At 39.2% G+C, this 22,283-nt stretch overlaps 1 protein-coding gene across 12 annotated transcripts in view; it reads right to left on the reverse strand.

Moving 5' to 3' along the window:
- The window catches only part of CTNND2 (catenin delta 2), an 879,093-nt gene that overhangs the window by 313,182 nt on the left and 543,628 nt on the right, over nucleotides 1-22,283 (reverse strand). The gene's annotated exons all lie outside the window — the stretch shown is intronic.

The raw sequence follows: 22,283 nt of genomic DNA on the forward strand, positions 1-22,283 counted from the left end.
CCTCTCACGTCTGATCCTAAAGCAGACGCCTGTTTCCTAAGTCCAGCCCCATTTTCCCGCCTCTTGTGGCCTTCATTTGAGACACAATGATGAAATCTGATTATACCGTCTACCACTCCAAGCCCTTCTGAACAACATTAAAGCTCACACACACACACACACACACACACACACACACACACAGTGTGCCCCCGGTGGTGCCTTGTCCTGCTCCTCCCATCCATACATCTGCATCTCCCATGCTGGATAATTTTCCCTCCCTACAGGCACCATACTTTTCCTTTCACATGAAACTCATCATGAACCCATGAATCTGACTTAGGAATTGCCTCTTCTCCAATCATCTTATGCAGTTTGACCTGGAAAGCCTTCCCCACCTCCTGTTATTAAATGCTCTTGTTCTGACTTGAATAGCATCGTGCTTAGCACTTTCATAGCACGTGTGACAAGACTGAAACAGTAGATCTGTCATTTTTCCACAGACATCCCAAAGTTTCTTGAAGACGCGAATGCATCTTACTCATCACTGTAACTTTAATGTTATCACAGTATTTGCTGCAGAGAATCTCTGTTGACACAATGAAGGCATAATAATATTATGTAATAAGCATTTATGAATTGCCTCCAAAAAGATTAGTGACATAAATAAATGCACTATCCCACATGAAAGTTTCATTGAAGTGCCATTTCTGTATACAAAAAAGCCACAAAGTTACATTGGGGTAATTCGTGTTTTTAATATTTTATGGAATCGCACAATACTGTGTGTTTTGAGTGGCCTTTTGAATGTATTTTCTATGTAAGCTCTTTACATTTTGACAGCTATAGGACAAAAAGGTATTTCATTACAAGCCAGAGACTTAAAAAATGTGTATGGTATAGAACAAAAGGTATTCAAAGTCAAAATACATGTCTATCAAAGTATGAGTGCTCTCCTTTGGCAGGTAACAAAGCAAGTGTACGTATTTTTTTTTTTTTAATGAATTAAATACTTTGAAAAAGCTCACATGTGCACATACTCTGCGTATGGAGATATTGCACTCAAGAGCAGGCTACAGAGCATTTTCTTGAAAGAGATATGTGTAAACTTAGAGATTAGAGGGCAAAAAGTAACATGGTCTTCAGTTCTGGGGAGAGATGGGATCATTTGTCAACATTGTGTCCGCGGCATAGTTTATTTCATGAATATGTGAGACATCACTTTAGCACATGTGATATATTTCTGATTGTTTTTCACACACTCTGACTCTCAAATTCAAAGCATCTTGAAAGTCAGTGAGTCACATGATCTATGAAGATGAACTGGTGGAGACGGGTAAGTGACCACGCTGCCGCTACACAGCAGCAGCAACCAGGTCAGTCACTCTGTGCTGTCCTTCCCTCCAAGTGGTACCATTCTGAAAGGACTTGGAATGAATCTCCCTGTTTTTGAACTAGCCCCCCAGAGAAGGAAACATCACATCCTGACAACTCACTGAGAGCAACTAGTAAGGCTCCTGGTTGATACCTTCGTTTCACGTTTCGTCCAAATATTTCACGCTTTTTACGCTTACTTTTTCCTTATCTTTAGGATAGCTTTAAAAGATGTTAGACAACAAAGAAAATTCTCTTTATAGTCAAAGACTTTAAAATCACCACTCCGTTTTTCTTCTCTACTAGATATATCTGTTTCACAAAGGTCTCTTTTGTTAACTTTGACTCTGGGGATGAAATGCTTCAGTGTCTTTTCATACTTGCCATGCCTAGTAAACCATGTAAGTTTAGAGGAGATTCACCTTTTCTCTATATTATTTTATTGTTAAAAATTATGAATGTTGTCAAATGGAAGATTAATACAAGTGAAGTCAGAAAGAAGCTATCAAGTTGCCTGTACCATTAGTAAATGGACTCAGACAGTGGCAAGAAAATTCCTGTAGGAGACAGTGGTAGTTTGAAGAATATAATATAGACTCTTGAATTATATAAACTGTGGTCTAGTAGTTAAGCTTCGGGCCTCTCACCGCCACAGCCCGGGTTAGTTTTCCAGTCAGGGAACCACACCACCGATCTGTCGGTTGTCATCCTGTGGCAGCTGCGTGTTGCTGTGATGTTGAAAGCTCTGCTACCGGTATTTCAAATACCAGCAGGGTCACCCATGGTGGACAGGTTTCAGCGGAGCTTCCAAACTAAGACATACTAGGAAGAAGGACCTGGCCACCCACTTCTGAAAAAATTGGCCATGAAAACCCTAGGAACAGCACCAGAACACTGTCCGATACAGCGCCAGAAGTTGAGAGGATGGTGCAAAATGACCTAGCAGGGTTCTGCTCTGCTGTACACAGGGGAGCTAAGAGTCGGAACAGACTTGTGGACACTAACAACAAAATCAACCAGTGTATCATCTTCTTTACAATAACATAAAAATTGTTTCAGACTTTTTTTTTTGAAATAAACATATATCATATCTATGAATAGCCCCTAATGTTTAAATCTAATAATTTCATTAAAACCTAAATGACATTAGCTTGGCATTACTCAATCTCAGTAAAAATATGGTGGTCTTTATTGGTCCCTACTTTCTTTTCAATGTGCTGACAAACATTCTTATTAATATTTTTTTGAATTTTTTCCCTAAAAGATAAATCTCAAGACTATTGGTCTCTAGTTGCAGAATGAAACTGTGTGTGTGTGCGTGTGTGTGTGTGTGCGCGCGCGCATGTGAAAACTGAGCATTTGCCAAGGTTCCATTCCTCTGGAACATCTTTTTCGCTTCAAAATTTCTCAAATTAGGTAGGCTCTGTTTTTTTCTTTTTCCCTTCCCTTCATCCCTTCCCTTCTTTAGAAAGATCTGCAGGTTTCTGCAGACCCTCCAGGGGGAGCACAGAGAGAAGCAAAAGAGATCAGACTTGAACTTGGTAGAATGATTAGAATTTTCCAGAAGTAAAAAGGGGAAAGGGGCTTTCAAGTTGAGAGAAAAGCAGGTGAAAAAGCATAGAAACCTGAAAGGGTGTGGCATCTCCTATAACGGGAGTACCCTGGATCACATGGACAGACTGGATGGAGGGGAATGGTAGGGACAGGGTCGGAGACTCAAGGTGGGACAAAATTGTAAAGAGTCTTTTATTTCAGAGTGTGGATTTGGATTTTATTCTGTAGACAACAGAGCATGAGTAGAAGCTACTAAGAGGGGGAATGACATGATCCAGTTAGTTCTGAAGATGGTGTTTCCGGTGGCAGGGAAGAGGATGTCTAGAACTGAGAGAGCTGGGGTCAGTGGGACCAGGTGAGAGGTTTCGCATCTTTCCAGGTACATGATGACAAGGGTTTGCACTAAGGGAAAAGCAAGGGGGGATGGAGCAGGAACTGTAGATGAGTGAGATATTACAGAAATAAAGTCAAAGGCCAACTTTGTGATTTGTGAGGAGGAGGAGGGCTTGAAGACTTGGCCGAGGTTTTTAGCTTAGAAAGTAGAAGGCTGCAGAGGGCACAGACTCAAGGAAGCAGAACAGATTTAGGGTCTTTGAGATAAGATATAATGCTTTTGAGGTGTCTGGAACAATTATCCAATAGATGCAAATATGGCACTCAGGACAGGAACCTGGCACTGGAGATATAAACTGGACAGGTGGGCAATGGGCAGATGAGCAGATGGCAGCAGGGACTTCAGACCAGCAACGAGCAAGATCCTAGCCAAGGATAGGTCCAGCCCCCAGGAAGGAATAGGAATCACCAGAGCAGTAAGCACCCTGCCTTAGGGGCATTGAGGTGCCTAGCTGTGTTTTCAAAGTAGGGCTCAGGCCCAGGGAAGCATGCCTGGTCTGGGGAGTAGGGGACAAGATGGAAACTGGCAATCCAGAAGAGGCCATGTTCTAGGTGACAGGTGGACCAGCATGAGCTAGATGTTGGGTCCTTGGAATACAACCGACACTGTCTTCATGTTTTCTGACTATGGTCTGGGTTGACCCCAGCGCCTGGAGGGCACTAAACCTGCCAAGGGGGCAGAGGGACTCTGGGCAAGCCAAGGGAATCTTTTTCTTACATTTTTATGCCAAATACCAAAATGATCCAAAACAACAACAAAGATTAACACCCAAAGCATTTTACAGGTAACGCTCCTCGTCAGATTGAAATCCTACTGCCTAAAACCAACGTACAACACTCTTCCCGCACGTGGTAGACTGTTTTCCAAGTTACAGCCTGCATATCATTCTCCAAGTGTTACCACTTGAAACTGAGCAGGGAAAGCACATATTAGAAAGTAATCACATGCTCTTTTTCCGTTGTTGAAACTTACCAGAGAGACTTTTCCTATCAATTGCAACGATTATGGAAAGAAGGCACACCATCCTCTTGCATTAACAACCTAGGAAGTATTTGAGAATATTTCCCTTTGCTTCTCTTTTTCTAATTTGACAAAAAAACTAACTGGTGTCTCTCCTAACAGGGTCAGGGGCACCTCAGGTTACTGGCAGGAGAATTCTGGCTTTCTTGAAAGATGAAATGCCCAAGGCTTCTCAGCCTGAGGGCAGCTTGCCATCTCTGCGACACTGTGTCATTGACTGTGGAGAGGGGAACAGGATGGGAAAAAGTATAGTTGGCCCATTGTTTAAAGGGACTCCAGACATCCTCATTTGGTGTGTATTAATTGAAAGAAACCATTTGTTTTGTGGCTAAAATGGTTTGCTTCTGAAATTTGCTATGAAATGGCTGCTGAATTCTCAGAAAACTCAAGGCCAAGTTAAATTTTTCCAGCTTTCAACCTAATGCATTATCCTTCTTTTCTAAAGAGTGAAAGCCTTAAATGGAAATCAAAGTCTGAAGCACAAGAACGAACCCTCTTTGCCTGAACTGATGTTTAACAAGAGCCGACACTATGCATTTCCTTTCTTCTGAGAAACTGGTTCAGAGGTCAAGCTAATAGAAGGCTCCAAAAGTTTTATTTTCCTTTGCAGGCTTAATGAAAGGCTCAGAGCTTGACCCAATAAAACTGAGATTATGAAGCAATATCAGTTGTTGAAGGAACTCCATGGTTTTTCCCTTTAAATTAATCATATATGGGAGATGAAAAGAAAGTGACTTGATATTTATTAAAACAATACATAAACATGTCCATATGTATACGTATATCCTTACATCCTTTATTTCCCATGACCATAAAGATCTGTTATTTTTTTCTTTTGGATTGAGTTATTGCCATGAGTGTTATTAGTATACAACTGATCAAAACATATATGATTATTAAAGCTTACAAAATCTGATACACCATTATTAAACATAAAACATAATTTTACTGAAAATGCATCCCTTACTGAGATAAATGCGAAGTTTTAAATAATTAGTTTCTGTATCTATGAATGAATGTTATTTCTTGCCAGAATGAGACAGATCAGTACCAATCTTTCTATATTTGGCTTTTATAGATCCAAGTATTGAGAAACTTTGTTCACAAAAATATGCAGCGAGGCTCAGGATGTGGGCGAGGTTGGCCTATATTTGTAAAGAAGACGAAGAGAAACTGTGACAGAGAGGTGGAAAGGACACTGAGTGGAGGGCAGATAGATATTGGCGAAGATGAGCTGCTTGAAATTGATGGCCTTGGAAGGCTCAGTGACCCCACCCTCGGGACACGCCACCTCAGCCTGAAAACCACCAGCCCAGAATTTAGAGGGTACAACTCCTATTCCAAACCTCAGAAAACATCGTGACAACAGAGATGGCATTACTGCTGCCTTCAAGATGTGTCTTACTTTCTCTTTCCTCACTCCAAAGGGCTCCAATTAGCTGTGTCGCCCCACCCCCCAAATCCTCATGCTCCCTGACGTCTTAGCCTCAGATTCTTCTTTGGGGTTGCAAACTCCACAATAATGTGTAAGAAATACTAGGTACTTTTTTCAGTGAGGCAGAAGGAAAATGGTTGGGCAACACTTGCCTCCAGATCAGGGCTTTTTAAACTTTAACATGAAATGAATCACTGGGAGATCTTGTTAAAATGCAGATTTTGGTCAGTAGGTCAGGGATTCTGCATTTCTAAAGGGCTCTAAGCTGCAAAGTGATGCTGAGGCATCCCTTGGGATTCGCTCTGGATGTAGAGAATGGTCCTGCATTCGTCTCCATGCTGGCAGGGTGTGCGTGGTCAAGTGTATGCGGGAGCGACCACATGATTTGTAAGGAACATGCACAAGGCACCATCAAAGTCATTACTGAATCACAACAGAGCACAAAGTGCCTAGGTCCATGCTGAGGGGTCTCAGGCTAGAGGGAGATGCTACGGGCTGAAGTTAACCAAGGAGACTGGATGTGGCTGAGCACGACACTGGGTCTGATGGAGGTCAAGGGCAGGCAGGTAAGAGCACAGAGAGAAGAACGAATAAGGCTTTGAGTAAGTCTAAGCAATTCTGGCACGATTCGTTCAGATGACCTCAGCTAGCTGAGAAAGGCTCAATAGGAGAAAAAAGAGACATTAGGAGGATTAGCTGGGGATAGGGCAGGGGAAGGAATTGTTGGAAATCTTTGACAGGCAAGTTGAAAATTTTGATGTTTTAAAGGGAATAGCATCATCTCATAAATTCCAATACTTGGATAATAAATAATCAAAGAAAAGGGTTCCCTGAAAAGAGCACTTGAAAACAATCCATGAGAGAATAATTAAGTAAATCGTGTTACCTCTATACTATGGCTGCAGTGGTTAAATGAACTAAGTCTATAAATTTTGACAGAAAAGATCACCAAGACAGATTACGTGAATAAAAGAAAGTTGCAGAATAATAAACATATGATATAATGATTGCAAAAAAGAAAAAAAAGGGAATGGATATTGTGAGAAAATTTTAAAAGGGAAATTATGTCTTCATAAATCCATACTGCAACATTTTGAAAAGTGAGTTTAAATTTTGCCGATCACATTATCAACTATATTGAACACCTGGGTTCCTAAATTCAGACTTTTGATCAAATGAGAGAAAACTCGAAGACTGCAAAAGTCAAATGATCCTAATGCCTTGTTATGCCTCTCATATTACAATATAATAAAAAGCACATGTGCACAGTCAAATATGATCAACATCATAACATCATAGCTTGATTTCTAACTTCTGCAATAAGCTAGATGTGGTATTTGAGAGAAGTTTCTCCCTGAATATCAGTGATTCACACTTTAAGGTGCATAGAAATCATCTTGGAGTCTTGTTAAGATGCAGAGTCTCACGTAGTAACTGCATTTCTACCCAGCATCCAGGTCCTGGACCACACTTTGGAGAGCAAGGCTCTAGATAAGGTGCTAGAAAGTTTAAGTTATGGTCATTCTAGCGTTTCTACTTTTTTTAAATACAAAGATATATTTTAATATAAAATTCAAAATGTGGTAGACTGAATACTTTATTTCAGTGATTTTAAAACTGAAGTAATGAAACGGTAGACAGTGATTCTTATTTTGTAGAAATCATTCCATTTTCCTAAGTGGGTACGTCCAATTTATCAAAGTACTAGTGATTTATTATATTAGGTTGATTTATTCATATGTTTAATGATTTATGTGTAAAACTAGTAAAACTACTCTTTTCTTTTGGAATCTCATTTTCTCTAACCTACACAGATCTTTTCAAATTTAAAGATAAACGTATATATGTTGACTTGCATGTTATAGTTTAAACATTATACAAAATTCATATTCAGAAAAGTTACATCTATGTGAGAAAAATGACTGGCCAGCTAACCTGCCTCCCTTTGGGCCTTCTGAGAGCTGCCATCACACCACCAAAGGCTCTCCTTTGAGGACACATGTGCATAGATTATTGTAGAATACTAACACAGCTGAATGCCATTGGGATTCCCACTGATCCAAATGCAGTTCTGCCTAGAAGGGCGGCAGATGAGGCCACTCATCATCTGAGCTCTGTCCAGCATGTTTTATCCTGGACACTCACTTGTGTCTTAAAACCTAGCCTCTTGTATTAGTCTGCGAGGGCTGCCCTAACAAAAGACCACAGGCTGGAAATTTATTTTCTCACAGTTCTGGAGGCTAGAAATCCAAGATCAAGGTGTTGGCAGATTTGGTTTTTCCCGAGGCCTCTCTCCTTGGCTTGCAGATAGCCGCCTTCTCACTGTGTCCTCACATGGCCTTTTCTCTTATAAGGACACCAGTCCAGTCGTATTGGATTAGGGCCCCACCCGGAGGCACTCATTTTAACTTAATCACCTCTGTAAAGACTTTCTCTCCAAATACGGTACATTCTGAGGTACTGGGGGTTAGGACTTCAACATATGAATTTGGGGGGATACACTTCAGCCCATAACAGCTCTCTTGAGCAAGTTTGAATTCAAGGTACGGTAGAGTGACACACAACTGGAGAGAGATGCAGAGAGATGACAGGGGCAGAAGCTGGCAGAAACAGCAGCCCTGGCAGTCAGTGCTAAGAGACAAGAAGGAGAGGAGAAGGAGGTCAGAGGAAAGCAGGGGGCAGGGGCAAAGTGGCCGAGACCCCACACCGCAAAGCCCTACACAAGGGCCCTGCAAACACTTATTTCTCAGCGCCATGCTCAGAGTTCCTGCCATGGCCCCAAAGCAGCTTTTGTATCCAGGACCGTGATCTGGTTTTCAATGAGACCTGCCTGGCTGGGGCTGCTGAAACAGCTTCCTGTCTCTTTCATACTCCGCTGGAAACTTACAACAAGCTCCTATTGACTGAGATAACCAGAGTGCATTTTTATCCCTTGCAGTTTGTAAGTTCTTATTGCAGTGAATGAGAGAATGTTGCGTGTTACATATAAGCGCTTCAGGAGATGGTATGGCTTGAATGACAGGTGCATCCTATGTGGATGTCCGTAAGGGTCCTGTTGTATGTTACGTGCTTTCCCTTCACTTTCATTAACGCAACCGTGGAGGGTAATCAAACAGAAACTCCTTGCCTTTCTAATGGACACAAATGAAAATTTAAAGTCGCCAAGTGTTTGCAGTCACTTAAACAGAGCAGGTCTAGCCTGTGTGTGTGTGCTTACCTGTGCATGCACACCGCTTAGCAGGCACGCTCAGGGTTTGTGTTTGCAACGGCCACTTTCATAATATTAGCAATATTGCCTGTTACTTTCAAGCTGATTTACAGTAGATTTAAATCTGTTAATGTTTCAGTAATCTTCAAAACAAAGCACAGGAAATATCTTGTAAGACCCCCTGCAGAAACATTTTAGTTTATCTAAAAGAGCCCATGTTTTATATTTTCTTCTCTAATGTCAGAAGCACTTTTACTGCAGTATAGATGTTAACTGCCACTTATCTTAATGAGTTCCTTTCTAATATAAAATAGCCTGGCTTGAAATACAGCAGACTTCTTTGTCAAGAAGAGGTAGGAATAGGAGTTCTGTTGGTTCCTGAGAGAAATAGGATGCTTTGTTTTTTCCTGTTTGCTTTCTTTGTGCTGGTTGAAAGCTTTCTGATTTAGGGCCTGTGAGGTATGAGTTACTGCCTTCATCTTCAGTGTGAGGGAAAATTAACCCCAATAGAAGTACGAAATAGAACTTTGGCTCTGAAAGCAAAAAGCACAGTAGGAGTGCTTGAGGTTATTAAAATAGAATTATGTGGTAGCTGGTATAATCAGTTACTAAGGACAATTTTTAATAAAAATGTGGCAGATAGTTTTTATTTAAATTTGATTTAAGTTTATATGATGTTAAATGAGACTATTTTCTATTTATTTCCTAGTTAATATTCCTACCTCATCTCTCCTATCCAAAAGTTTCTAGTGTCCGGAATAGGGCTCGGCTGGCTGCTGGTACTCAAGAAATATTTGTTCAATGAATGAATGGATGAGTGAAAATATTTTAAACTGATTATCATACGGCAGTATTTCTCAAATAACATTAATAACCATTTTTATTCCATGGAATAATACTGCACCATCTAATTTAAAAGCTACTTCATTTTAACTGAGAATTATAGCTAATATATTAGGTAATATATTATTATTTTTATTTAATCATAAGAAAATGTAGGCAAGAGATTGAAGAACTTATTTAGGTAACATATTTGGCAAGTAATAAATGGGACAGGATACTCTATCTGCTGTACTTAAAATGGGCTTTAGAGCTTTTTACAAAGCAGTGGAAGGCGCTGTTTTGCAACGGGTCATGCTTAAGGTCCACGGAGCCACTTCCATTCACTCTCACTCTCGGTGGCTCCCATCTGCTGCTCCTCCCTACGGCCTGGGTTTCTGTCGATAAGTAGTGCCTGGGCAGCTTTTAGCTGGCTGTTTTCTTTTCTTTCCTTTTTATCATGGTAAAATATACATAACATAAAGTTTACCATTTTACCCATTTTTAGGTATACAGTTCAGTGGCATTAAGTACATTCGCATTGCTGTGCAACCATCACCAACTTCCCTGTCTAAAACTTTTTCATCAACCCAAACAGAAACTCTATCCATTAAACACTAACTCCCCAATTTCCCCCTCCTCCTAGCCCCTGGTAACCACTATTCTAATGTCTGCCTCTATGCTTCTGACTACTCTAGGGACCACATATAAATGGAATCACACAGTATTTGTCTTTTTGTGACTGGCTTATTTCACTTAGCATAATGTCTTCAAGGTTCATCCATGTTTTAACATGTGTCAGAATTTCATTCCTTTTTAAGGCTGAATAACATTCCATTGCGTGTATAGACAACATTTTGCTTATCCCTTCGTCTGTTGATGAATGTTTGTGTTGTTTTCACTTTTTGGCTTTTTCTTTTAAACAAGAAAAGGGGGAAGGGAGTTTCACAGAAGATATTGGAAGGAAAAGCTGATACCTTTGGTGAGATGACCAGTCAGACTAGGCATAACAAGTCATCCCACAACTCAATGGCTGAAAACAATAATCATCATTTATTACCTCACTGTTTCTTTGAGCAAGAATTCAAGACAGGGAGCATCAGGGTGATCTGTCTCTGTCCACAATATCTGGGATCTAAGCTGGAAGACCCAAAGGCTTGACTGGCACTGGGGCATCTGCTTTGAAGGTGGCTTCCTCACATGGCGGATAAGTTGGTTCCTCACCATGCCGGCCTCTCCACTGGGTTGCCTGGGTGCCTCAGGTTGTGGAACTGGCTTCCCTACCTTCAGAAGTCACACACTGTCACTCCTGCATTGTTCTACTGGTCACAGAGGCCAGCTCTGATTTAGTATGGGAGGCGACCATGCAAAGGTGTAAACCCAAGAGGTGATTGGGGCCATCTTGGATATTGGCTATTACAAACCTTATTACTGTTAATTATGTAAAGTACGCTAGTTATTTGGAGATTTTTCAGAAGTGATTAATAATTTAGAGTGTTATGGCTGCTTCAACAAACTTGAATATATTCAGAAGAAATGTATAATTCTAGTCATTCATTCATTTAGAAAATACATTCAAAATAGTATATACAGGCAAAGAAAATAAGGTAAAAGCCGGGCATTTCTTTTCCATATTCATTAGGACATTTGTGAACATCTTAAGCTAACTTTACATTACTCACTTGTTCCGGGATTTCTGCCATAATGTGGCTTCTAAGCCAGCAGTTTCCAAATATCTATCTGAAATCAACGTTGATTTTTTCATAAGGCCTCTTTTATGCAATTGAAAAGACTGTCCTATATTCCAAGGTTATTTCATGTCTGCCTTTCCTGTGTATTAAGAAGTGGTTGGCGGAGACTATTTTCAAAGTAAAAGACTGGGCACTCTATGCCAGCAGCCCAAATGTCTTTTGAAATGGAACTAGTGACTGAAATCTAAAAATGTTGGGAATCACTGTGCTAAGTATCAAAGTCACGGAGAACCACCCTGGGGTCTCACTGTAGCATCCTTCAGTATAGTGCAGCTGAGGATAGACTGAGGCTCTTACTTTTGGGGCCTCTCTGCAAATGGTCCAGTTACCAAATGCAATCAGAGTTTTCTTGGTGTGGTGGCTTCATCTCTAAAGAAACTTCCAAAATGGGTGGCCCATGGGCATGTTCTAGAATGAAATTTTAAGAAATAGACATATTAAGAGAGCAAAGCATATACTGAAATGTTCCTAGAAAACTTAGAAGGTAAAATATGAAAAAAGTGAGGATCTATGATTCATCTCACTCGATGAGATGCATTTCAGTACATATAACATTCTGTGTTGCAGCAACATTTCCCACTGAACTTTCCACTCAATGTCTTCTCTTTCATCTCTTCCTTCTCTTTCTACTCTTCCCCCTCTTCACCCTTCTACTATTCCTAATAGAATTAAGTGGACCCTAGAACACACTTAGTTCAGCAACCCAGTTAAGGTAGTTGAACACGATCTTTAGCAGATGAAAGAATTTGAGTTACTAGATACGTAATGTATCATGAGCAATGGAAATTTCAGTTCAAAGTGTATTTTTCTTACCATAAAAGGTTATTTTTTTCTGTATAGATGTCAGTATCTCCAAATTAATGCCACTACTAGCTGCGAAACCTCTCAAGAAGCAATGAAAATTAATTTCCATCAGTTACAAACCGACAGTCACCTACCACCTGCCTTGTGAGACAATAAGAGTTTTGAATGCTCCATTTTTGTCCTCAATTAAATGTTCAAGGTAGATGGTAAAGTTACTTATGACATCAAGAAAAATATGAAAACTCGTTTGTTGAAATGACCCAAGGAGATTTCAGATTTTCACTTGTGGTGGAATAAGCAAGGAGGGCTTTGAGGATGGATTAATTGAGATATGCTAAAAATGAAAGAGGCTTTCCATAGTTACAGTAGCAGAAGTTGAAGAATAAAGATAAGCAGTTCTTTTAATTAAGAAATCGTCAAGTTCTCTGGGAAGCATAGTTTAAATAGAACATAATTTCAAAAGGCTTAGCGTAGCCACATGGGTACTCTTAAATACATAAACAAACAATCAGAATGTGTTCTTCAATGTTCTCATCGCTACTGTGACAGATCTATATTTCTCTAAGGGAAACACCGTCTGTTTCTCTAGTTTTGTGAATTTATATTTTAAGTTTTTAACAATCTATCAACATTGATTTAAAGAATGGAACATTTTTAGAATGACTTTTTTTTTAAAAAAGTGGTAAAACAAAATAAAAACAAGGCACAAGGGTTGGGAAAGTAGACCCATAGATAAACAGACAAGAAGGAAAATCAGTAGCTTGTTATTGTGTGTCTTTTGTCATGTTAATAAGTTGTTTACTTACACAAGTTTTAAAGGTCTTATCTTTGGATAAATGTGTGCAGAGCCAGTAAACAAACAGAAAGATTATTTATTTATATATCCATACAAACACATAATAAATGTATATATACGCATAATCTAGGTGGCATATATGTAGGTGCCCCTTTCCTTAATAAAATCAAATCTAGGGCTGCCAAGGTTCCCCCTAGAAGAAGTAAGCACTTGAGGAATGACTGATCAAGTGATCCAATTCTGTCACCCTGAATTCTCTTGGTTTCTCCTCCTGGTGAGGGCTCTGGCTCATGGGAACCAATGTTGAGGAGGAGGGATGCTGTCATCCATTTTCATAATCTTATTCAATACTGGACCCACAAAACTTTCCTTTGATTCCTTTTGAAGCACAAAACAAAACGTTCTTTTGATTCCTTCAAACCACCTCCCAGACTCTAAAAGGTATCAAGTGGGAAGAAATGTGGAGCACTCTGACGTGAAATAGAGGCAGTGCACCAAAATGGAGCGTCTGGATTTTGGAGCTTCCTCTCTGGGTCTGCAGGCCTCTCGAATTCTCCATGAGATTCGAAGGAAAGAGGCTCCCTCATTTTTGGGTCTCAGCTTGTTTCCAAGGGGCACTGTTTTTAATATTCACATTCCTTCTGTGCTCCTAAATATTCTGATCTTTTCTTTCACTATGAGGATGAAGAGAGAGAGATTTACTTCCTCTCTCGTTTGTAGCTTCCTGTCTTAGAGCTCTGCTCCATCCTAAATGATTGTTACAAAGGGTAACTTCACCTGCAAGGTCCCACTCCCTTTTCAGTATGAGGATATCTAAACCCAATAGATAACACACACACATCACACACAACAAACCTGGTAATCAGTGAGAAAACAGAGATTAACCATGAAGCAGGACACAATATGAATTACTAGTTAAAATAACACACTTATAGCATAACACTGCAAAATAATTACTTGTTTTACTTTGTAATTCAATACACTATTCCTTTAAACCACAATTACTTTTATTTTTATGTTTATCATTGTATTTATCATTATTAGGGACCTTAAAATTCAGACTAAAGATGCTTGACGTTTCATAGAGTTCTGACTTCTAGGGATCCAAGACGCCCTGATGCTGGATGGTGTCACCAAATTTAGTCTCTCCTATAAGACTATCTGGTAAAGATTGCATGATAGTTTAATTATTGTATAGAACTTTTCAGTTGCTTTGAATTGGGGGAAAGACAGTATCTCTGTCCTGGGACAGTGAGTGTAGTTGGCTTTAGGTAGAAGGGTTAAAAGAAAATTCTGGAATGACTGTATAAGCATTTGTGATGGATGCAATGGTAAATCATTAGAGACACAAATCAAGTGAGCAAGGACAAATATTCCTGGCTTCATAATGGAGACGAAACCTAAGACCACCACGGCCACCGTCAGAGAGGATGGGCAGGGGAGGGGGAACTCTACTGAGAAGGAGGACAGGGTGTACAATTCACTTTTGCTCCTATATATTGACTCTAAGTAGCTTGGATTTGGCTTTTGGCCCCAAATGATGTAGGCAAGTCCAGAATGCACACAGCCCATTTTAGAAAGCTGGGACTTGGATTTCTTAGACTCCTCTGCACGCCTGTAGGCCTGGCGAGTGGGCACGGCCCCTGCGGGTAGTCAGCTCTTGGGCCAGGTGTGAGCTACATGCACACCTTCTGAACTTGGGGTAGAGTCTGTTTTACTGAAAGCACATGGACTGAGGAGAAAGAAGGGATTGGTTCTCAAGAGGAAAGTTTGCATACCAGAAAAGCACAAAACAAAGATTTCCACCTTCTTATTTGTTGGACTCTCTGCTAACAATTAATTAACTAACTAATTAGTACTCTGGGTATACTTACTCATCAGTCATGCCTGCCTATGTTCCATCACTCTTAACTATGGAACGTCACGGAGGTCCCTATGCGAGAACCTGCTGTAGTATAAATGAGGTGGGGGCTGTAGAATTAGACATGGGTCGCTATTTTAGAAGTGCGATTGTTTACGCCTACAAGTGATTTTGACGACGGGAAGCAAAATGAGTATTCTGGGCGATGGGAAAATCAATATAGGCACAGACAAGTATTGTGTGTTAATACTGCTTTCCTTTAAACTGATAAAAGAAATCCTGAAAAGGAGGCTTTTGTAAAACAAAACAAAACGAAATCCTTTTGCAGTGAAGTCTTCCCTTCCATCTTCCAATTCTATTTCCTGGCCATGCAGAGCTCTCAATTATTCCTCCTCCCTTCTCCCTGCTGGCCCATGCTCTGGCCTCACAAGATCTCCTCCCACCATGGCCTCCAGCCGGGCATCCCCTGGGGGTCTGCTCCTAGGCCTCTCTTTCTCTTTCCAACCAGACAGCTCATGGCCTCTCTGCCTTCAGCCATTTCTCCGCTGTCTCTGACTCCCAAGTGCCATTCTCAGCCCGAACTTCTGTCTGCAGGTGTTCCTGATGGCAGGAGCAGTGGTTGCAGCAGCAAGGCAGTGGTGCTAACTGCAGCTAACAACAGGCCCTTCTCTTTGCAAGGAAATATCCCAAGAATTTGTTTTAACACATTTCATCTTCACAAGTACTTTATGAGGAAGGTTCTTCTTTATTACTATTTTACATACACGGACATGGAGGGCAGAGCAGATGGGCATCATGCCCCAGAATCACGATCTGCTAAGAATCCCTTTCCCTTCGTAGTGGATGCTCGTCACAACCCAGGCCTCCTCTACTATCCCCGTGTGGGGTGAGAGCATGCACTGTAGGGCTGCACAAGATCATCCATTGGGATGGGGGGAGATCATTTGAATTTCTACTCATTTATTTAACTATACAAAATAAAGAAATGAAGAACTATCATATTTACTCTATGGCTCGGCACTGTCCCTCTCATGGGCCCACATTTCAGATGGCATGTCTCGTATTGGAAGCTACACCATGGCAGAGTTGCTTATTCGAGCACCTCACCTAGGGCTTCTTACTGCTCCTGATGTGTATTAGTCCATGTGAAGTTTTGGATTATATTCTCTAGCTTTAAACTAACCCTCACATTATGAACAAGGTAGCACAAATAATTCTAGCATGTCCAAAAGCCAAGAAAAAGGCCAACCTCACCCCTTCGGCTATACCTGGAGCAATGAACACCAGCCACGTTAACCAGAAAAAACAGTGATAATATCCTCAGATCTAACATAGTCAACCATATTCCTCTTTCTAAAGAAAGGTTTTTATGATTAAAAATGAAAACTGAAATAAAAACTTTTAATTATGTTGTTTTATCTTTAATATACCGTTTTAAGTTCTATCGTTAGTGTACATCTATTTTATAGTGTAAATAGTACACTAAAGCATGTTAGTCGGTTCAATAGTGTCCCCCCAAAAATCCACGTATACTCAGAAACTCAGAATGTGACCTCATTTGGAAACAGGGTCTTTGCAGATGTAAATAAGTTAAGACGAGGTCATCCTGGATTAGGGTGGACCCTGGTACGATGACTGGTGTCTTCATAAGAAGAAAAGCAGCATCATAGAGAAGAAAGTCACGTGAAGACGGAGGCAGAGACTGAAGAGACACCGCCACAAGCCCAGGAATGGCTGGGGCCACCAAAGATGGAAGAGGCACGGACAGATCCTCCCCTAGAGCCTGTGGAGGGAACGCGGCCCTGCTGACACCATGATTGCAGACACTGGCTTCCAGAACCGGGAGAGAACAATTTTTGTTGATTTAAGCCACCCAGTTTGTGGTAATTTGTTATGGCAGCCCTAGGAAATTAACGCACTATGTTTATAATTTATAAGTCAAAAAAATCCACATGTGGAGGTGCAAGCTAACACTTTATGCTAATTGGGTGGGTGGACAGGAACGTTCAGAGACGGCTGCCCTCTGGATACCCCATGTCCCAGCCCAGCCAGGCCTGAGGGCTTCAAACAGGCCCTGCCCCTCCATCTCCAGCCCTCTTTTCTCTGCCTCGAAAGCTTTCTTCCCCATTTTTTCACATGTAAATATCATCCATTCCTCATGGTCTGTGCCAACCACTCAATCCCTCCTCGGTACTTCTCTAATCACATCTGTCTTGTCTACCCACTGATTACAGTCATTTGTGGACATGCCTTTCTCTCTCACCTAACTTCGAGAGCTCCTTAAAGAATGAAGCTGTTTTCATGCCGTCATCACACATGCGGAGCTCACCCTAGAATAGTCCACAGAAAAGTCACCTAGAACATATTTGTGCCTTCGGATGGACCTGGAGGGAGGAGTCTGGAGGAATGAGAACCACAGGCTCTGTCCCCGGGCCAGCTCTGCTCACGTCTTGATAAAACCTCGCTGACGACATACATATATGCCTTTCAGATTTGCCAGTGACCTGGAGCAGTGAGTTATAGTAATCATACTGGATGACAAAATTAGGACCCAGAAAAGGTTTCTCAAGTATCAAATAATGGAATTACCTAACAAGAAGTGAATGTAAAGCCCCTCATTTAAATTAAAAAGAAAATTAAAAATTCAAGGTAAGAAAAATTAATTGATAGCTTTGCAGAAGTCACATGTGAAAAGACTCAGCATTTTATTTGACTGTACAATTAACATTGATATCAATATTCATAGTAGTTAGAAACATAGGATTAGAAGGCAGACAGGTACAGGTTTAATCTCAGCTCGCTGAACGTAAGGTTCTCCATGTGTAAAATGGGCACCATAAAAAGTCATGTCATACGGATTTGGGGAGGATTAAGTTAAATAATGAGTATAAAAAGTTTAACACTGAGCGTGGACTATATTACTTAATTAATTTTAATTATCATTGTTAGCATCATCACTGTTATAAACATTATTCTCATCTAACTGTCAAGAAAACCTACTATGAACCCAGGTTGTCCCAAGGTAACACTTGTTCTCTTCCCGCACGTCTGGTGATGGGAGACAGACCTCGGAAGGAGACTGGCCACTGTCGGGCTCCTAGAGGGGAGCCCTAGAAATGGCAGCTCAGAGAATGACCACAGCTAGCAGGGGAGCAGGAGGCCTGGGCACTGGCAGGAGGAATAATAACTGTCTTCGAGGGCTGTCCTTGGAAGAAGGGCTAGGCATAGTCTCACGTCATTTCAAAGGTCAGAAACAAGATCAGGGAATGAACTGTTTCAATATAAATTAGTTTATAAGGCTTGAATTATTCAAAGAATTAATAAATGCTTCAAGAGATGGGTGAGTGGCCCGTTGCTAGAGGCATTCAAGCAGAGACTGAATGGCCAGTTGTTAGGCTTGCTTTTAGCCTAGCAGAATAAATGACTTCCAAGTGCTCTTCACACTCGGAGGCTCTTTAAACTGTGAATGCTGTATTTTCCCGTCTGACATCGTCCCAGTTAAATAAATGATTTTTGAGCATTTGAAGTGAAAAGCAAACTCTTCAGAGATCCACCACCCAAGAGAACTGGACTATGGAGAATATTATATAACTGTTTTATTGCAAACACCTCAGACATGTTACTTAAGTTACATAATAATAGTGCTTTAAACTTTAATAAAGATTTAAAAAATATTTTTTGAATCTTTACCTTTTAAAAAGCTTTCTTGTAGTGTATTTTATATGCAATTCACTATATGTGATATGTGTGGTTTGTAGTGGGCAGGGAAACAATGAAAAAATAGCATTTGGAAAGCATTCTTAACCTAGGTTTACCTAATGAAAAGATATTTATAAGCAGTATTACCTAATAATATCTACTAACATCCAATAATAAAGTAATTTTAGTAATATCTTAAAAGTAGCAGATAAAATATAGTAGAAATGCACTAAGTAATTCCTTAAAAGTGTATATTTTTATATTATTGGACAAATATTCTGTCTTGAAACAAAACATAGAGTACAAGTTTGATAGAGGCAACTGAAAATGCAGTTGCTAATTTAGGCCCAAATTCAGCACTAAAGATATGTCATTGTACTTATTTCTCTGTTATGTTGAATAACAAAAGATAAAGCTTTATTGTAAATCATGTTTACAAAAAGTTAGATTCTTTCAGCATGTTCGAAAAATCGCTGTTGAGATAGTGTACATCGAGGATTACAATATCTTGGAAAGGGATTAATCAAACATGATTAAAAGATGCTACTCCTGCTACAACCTACACGTTAAGTTATGGCAAGAAATGTCTCAGCCATACGTCTTCCTCTTCTATAGACAAGAACGTTTATAGTACCGTTAGTGTACCCAGGCCTACCAGTCTTGCTTTATTTTTTTCTAGTTATTTCATCTATCACATTTCCAAAATAAGGATGCTGTGATCTATCACTCCCACTGAAACCTCCTTCCTATAATTTAATTTTAAGATTTATATTTGACCCACATGTTTAAAAACAACAGTACATAAAACTCAATATTTGGGGTGGCATCAAAAATGTAGTAGCTGTATCAACAATCCTTAAGAGATTCACATATTACGGAAGATAACATGCAATTAAAAAAACAACTTCTCAGTAAATGTGGATGTAAAGTAAATTATATATCTCAGTGATTGTTGCCTTTAAAAAGAAAATTAGATTCTACCATCTCTTTGTATGAAAGGTTTCTGTGCATTCTTTGTTGGAGTACATGATGGGGGCAGTTAAAAGGGAGAAAGACCCAAGTTTGCCCTGCTCTATATGACTCAGCCAAGCAAGCTAGAAAAATCCAAGTCTTCAGAACCAATCTTTTGGTCTCCTAGGGTTTAGAAGAATTAAAAGCTCACTGGCAGTCTCAGGTTGCTAGTCTAATGACTGAATCAGGGCTTTCTTGACTTCAAATTCTTATTTTAAAATGCACGATTTGCTTGAAAACTCATTGAATCATACTAAATCATACTAAAACTCTTTAATAGAGAAAAGACACTGGTCTGCGATAAGATGAATAAGGCAGATACTGGAAAAGAAAAGAAATGAAAAAATAAAACAAAGACCACACATCCCATAGGCAATTATCGAAGAGACGAGATGTACTTAGACGTTCTGTATCATTTCCTTCTTTCTTTCCAATTCCTACACACAGACACCCAGTACCACCATTCACTCATCCTCCAAAAAAGATCATAAGAGATATGAGTATATTCTTTCCTTTTCCTTTTTATTTTTTATAAGGAAATAAAGATGTCCACGCCAGTATGTGCCACAATGTCCTATAAGTGTGGATTCTAGCCCCTTACCCACGTCTCAGCAATGTGATCTCAATAAGTCATTTAACACTCCAATTCTCCATTTATTTAAAGTCCGAAATATGGGGATATCAGTTTCCTCCCACAAAGGAGAATTACATCAGAGACGTAAGTAAAAGTGCTTTGAGAATTGTAATATGCTATAAACGTGCATTTGTAACGGTAAAGAGGTTTACAAGATCTGGTATTTAATGATAAACAAAACTTGAAGAAATTCTCTTTAAAAACGTATGTATAGAAGCTTGAAAGAAGTCTAAAGATTGAAAAAGTTTAAATCATAAGCCATAATGCCAAAATAAACCATTTTGAACCCTAGAAGATAAACATTTAGTTCTAGTAATATTCACCTGGGAAGAATCAAAATTCATTATTTGAAGGAAGATGCATAAATCTTGTATAAAATAAGCATTAGATTTTGGACTTGAGTTTTAGATTTGGGATGTCTCTCAATTAAATCTGAACACATCGACATATTCTTTTATTTAAAAAAAACTACGAGACAGGCATTATTGTAACGTATACTCCATCCATTTTGCATGATGCCAGGTTATTAGTTACTTTTATACTAAACCACAACAATCCAGTTCTGGTTCTAGATCTGGTTCTGTTTATTTTGCTTGTATATCTGAGCTTAGGATGGTGGTATGATTTTAAGGCCAGTGCTCAGCATTTTTGAAAATAACATAGTGAACTTATAATACATATAACACTGATCTTCATATAAATTTTACACATACAAAAGATTAGTGGCCAATATTCTCTTATTCATTCTAATATTTCTTATTGATGTTTCTCTTTTTTGGTTTATATTGGGCCTTCAATAAATATAAGTGACATAATCCATAACTTGAAAAGGCAAAAGCCATGATAATATACCGAAAGAAGAAAAAAGGTTATAAAAGTGACAGTAATATAAAATAGAAAAGATATGCCATTTTATAAAATAAAATGCATTTAATGCACAGTATAAAATAAAGAAGCTAAGCTGTAGCTAGAGAAACATAAATTTGATTTCTTATTAAGCCAAATTCCCCTCATATGAAAATTTAAAATGTTTCCTTTGGAGGTAAAACATTTATCCTCAATTTAAATATACAATGTTAAATAAAGTAATGCCAATTCAATCATATTTTTTTCTATTTAGCATTTCTTAAGAGTTCACTATTAATCTATTTCTATATGTTTTCAGTAGCATGTCAAGAAAAAATATTCAAAAATAGAGAGGGTTGAAGTGTTATCTGAAGAACATTCTATCCACACATGCCAAGAATATTTAAGGATTTGGGGCAGATTTCAGGACCAAGACTATAGAGATTGCTGTTGAGACTGAAAAACCGCATAAGCAGGACGTTGCACAACATAAATATAAATAAACTTCTTATTTCTAGTAGTTAACAGTGAACATTTATTACAATTCACTTTTACAGTGAAGGTTCTATCAAATATAATATTTGTCATGGATCCTCCAAACAGGTTAGAATTGTGCCAAAGTAGCTACCTCAAACAGTACCATAAAATGGTTCCATTCTGACTTTTACATTTGTAGAAGTGGTCTCTTTTTACAAAAGAATCTATGCAAACCCCTCAATACAATACATATGCACTTGCATGCTCTATCAGAGAAAATTCCTTGAGACGAATTTTAAGTACACCACCAGAGTCAAGTCAGATGCCCTGCTATAAAGAAATACCAGCAATCTGACACATCTATAGTATTCACAGATGCATATATATATTTATGGGACTCTATCCACATAAATCAAATGGCTATGAATAAAACATCACTTAACTCCACAGGAATTCAATTCTAACTTCAGAAGCAGAGCATCACTGAATCCCTTGTCACTTTTGAAAAAAAGAAAGTAAAAAAGAAACACATCTCAATAACACAATTTCTCTAATACATTACGCTCAAGTTTTTATCAATGCCCAAACAACTTCAACCTAATGTCTATTTTCAGACACAGA

This window comes from Ceratotherium simum, chromosome 18, assembly GCF_057802395.1.
Source record: "Ceratotherium simum simum isolate JZ-2026a chromosome 18, ASM5780239v1, whole genome shotgun sequence".
NCBI lineage: Eukaryota > Metazoa > Chordata > Mammalia > Perissodactyla > Rhinocerotidae > Ceratotherium > Ceratotherium simum.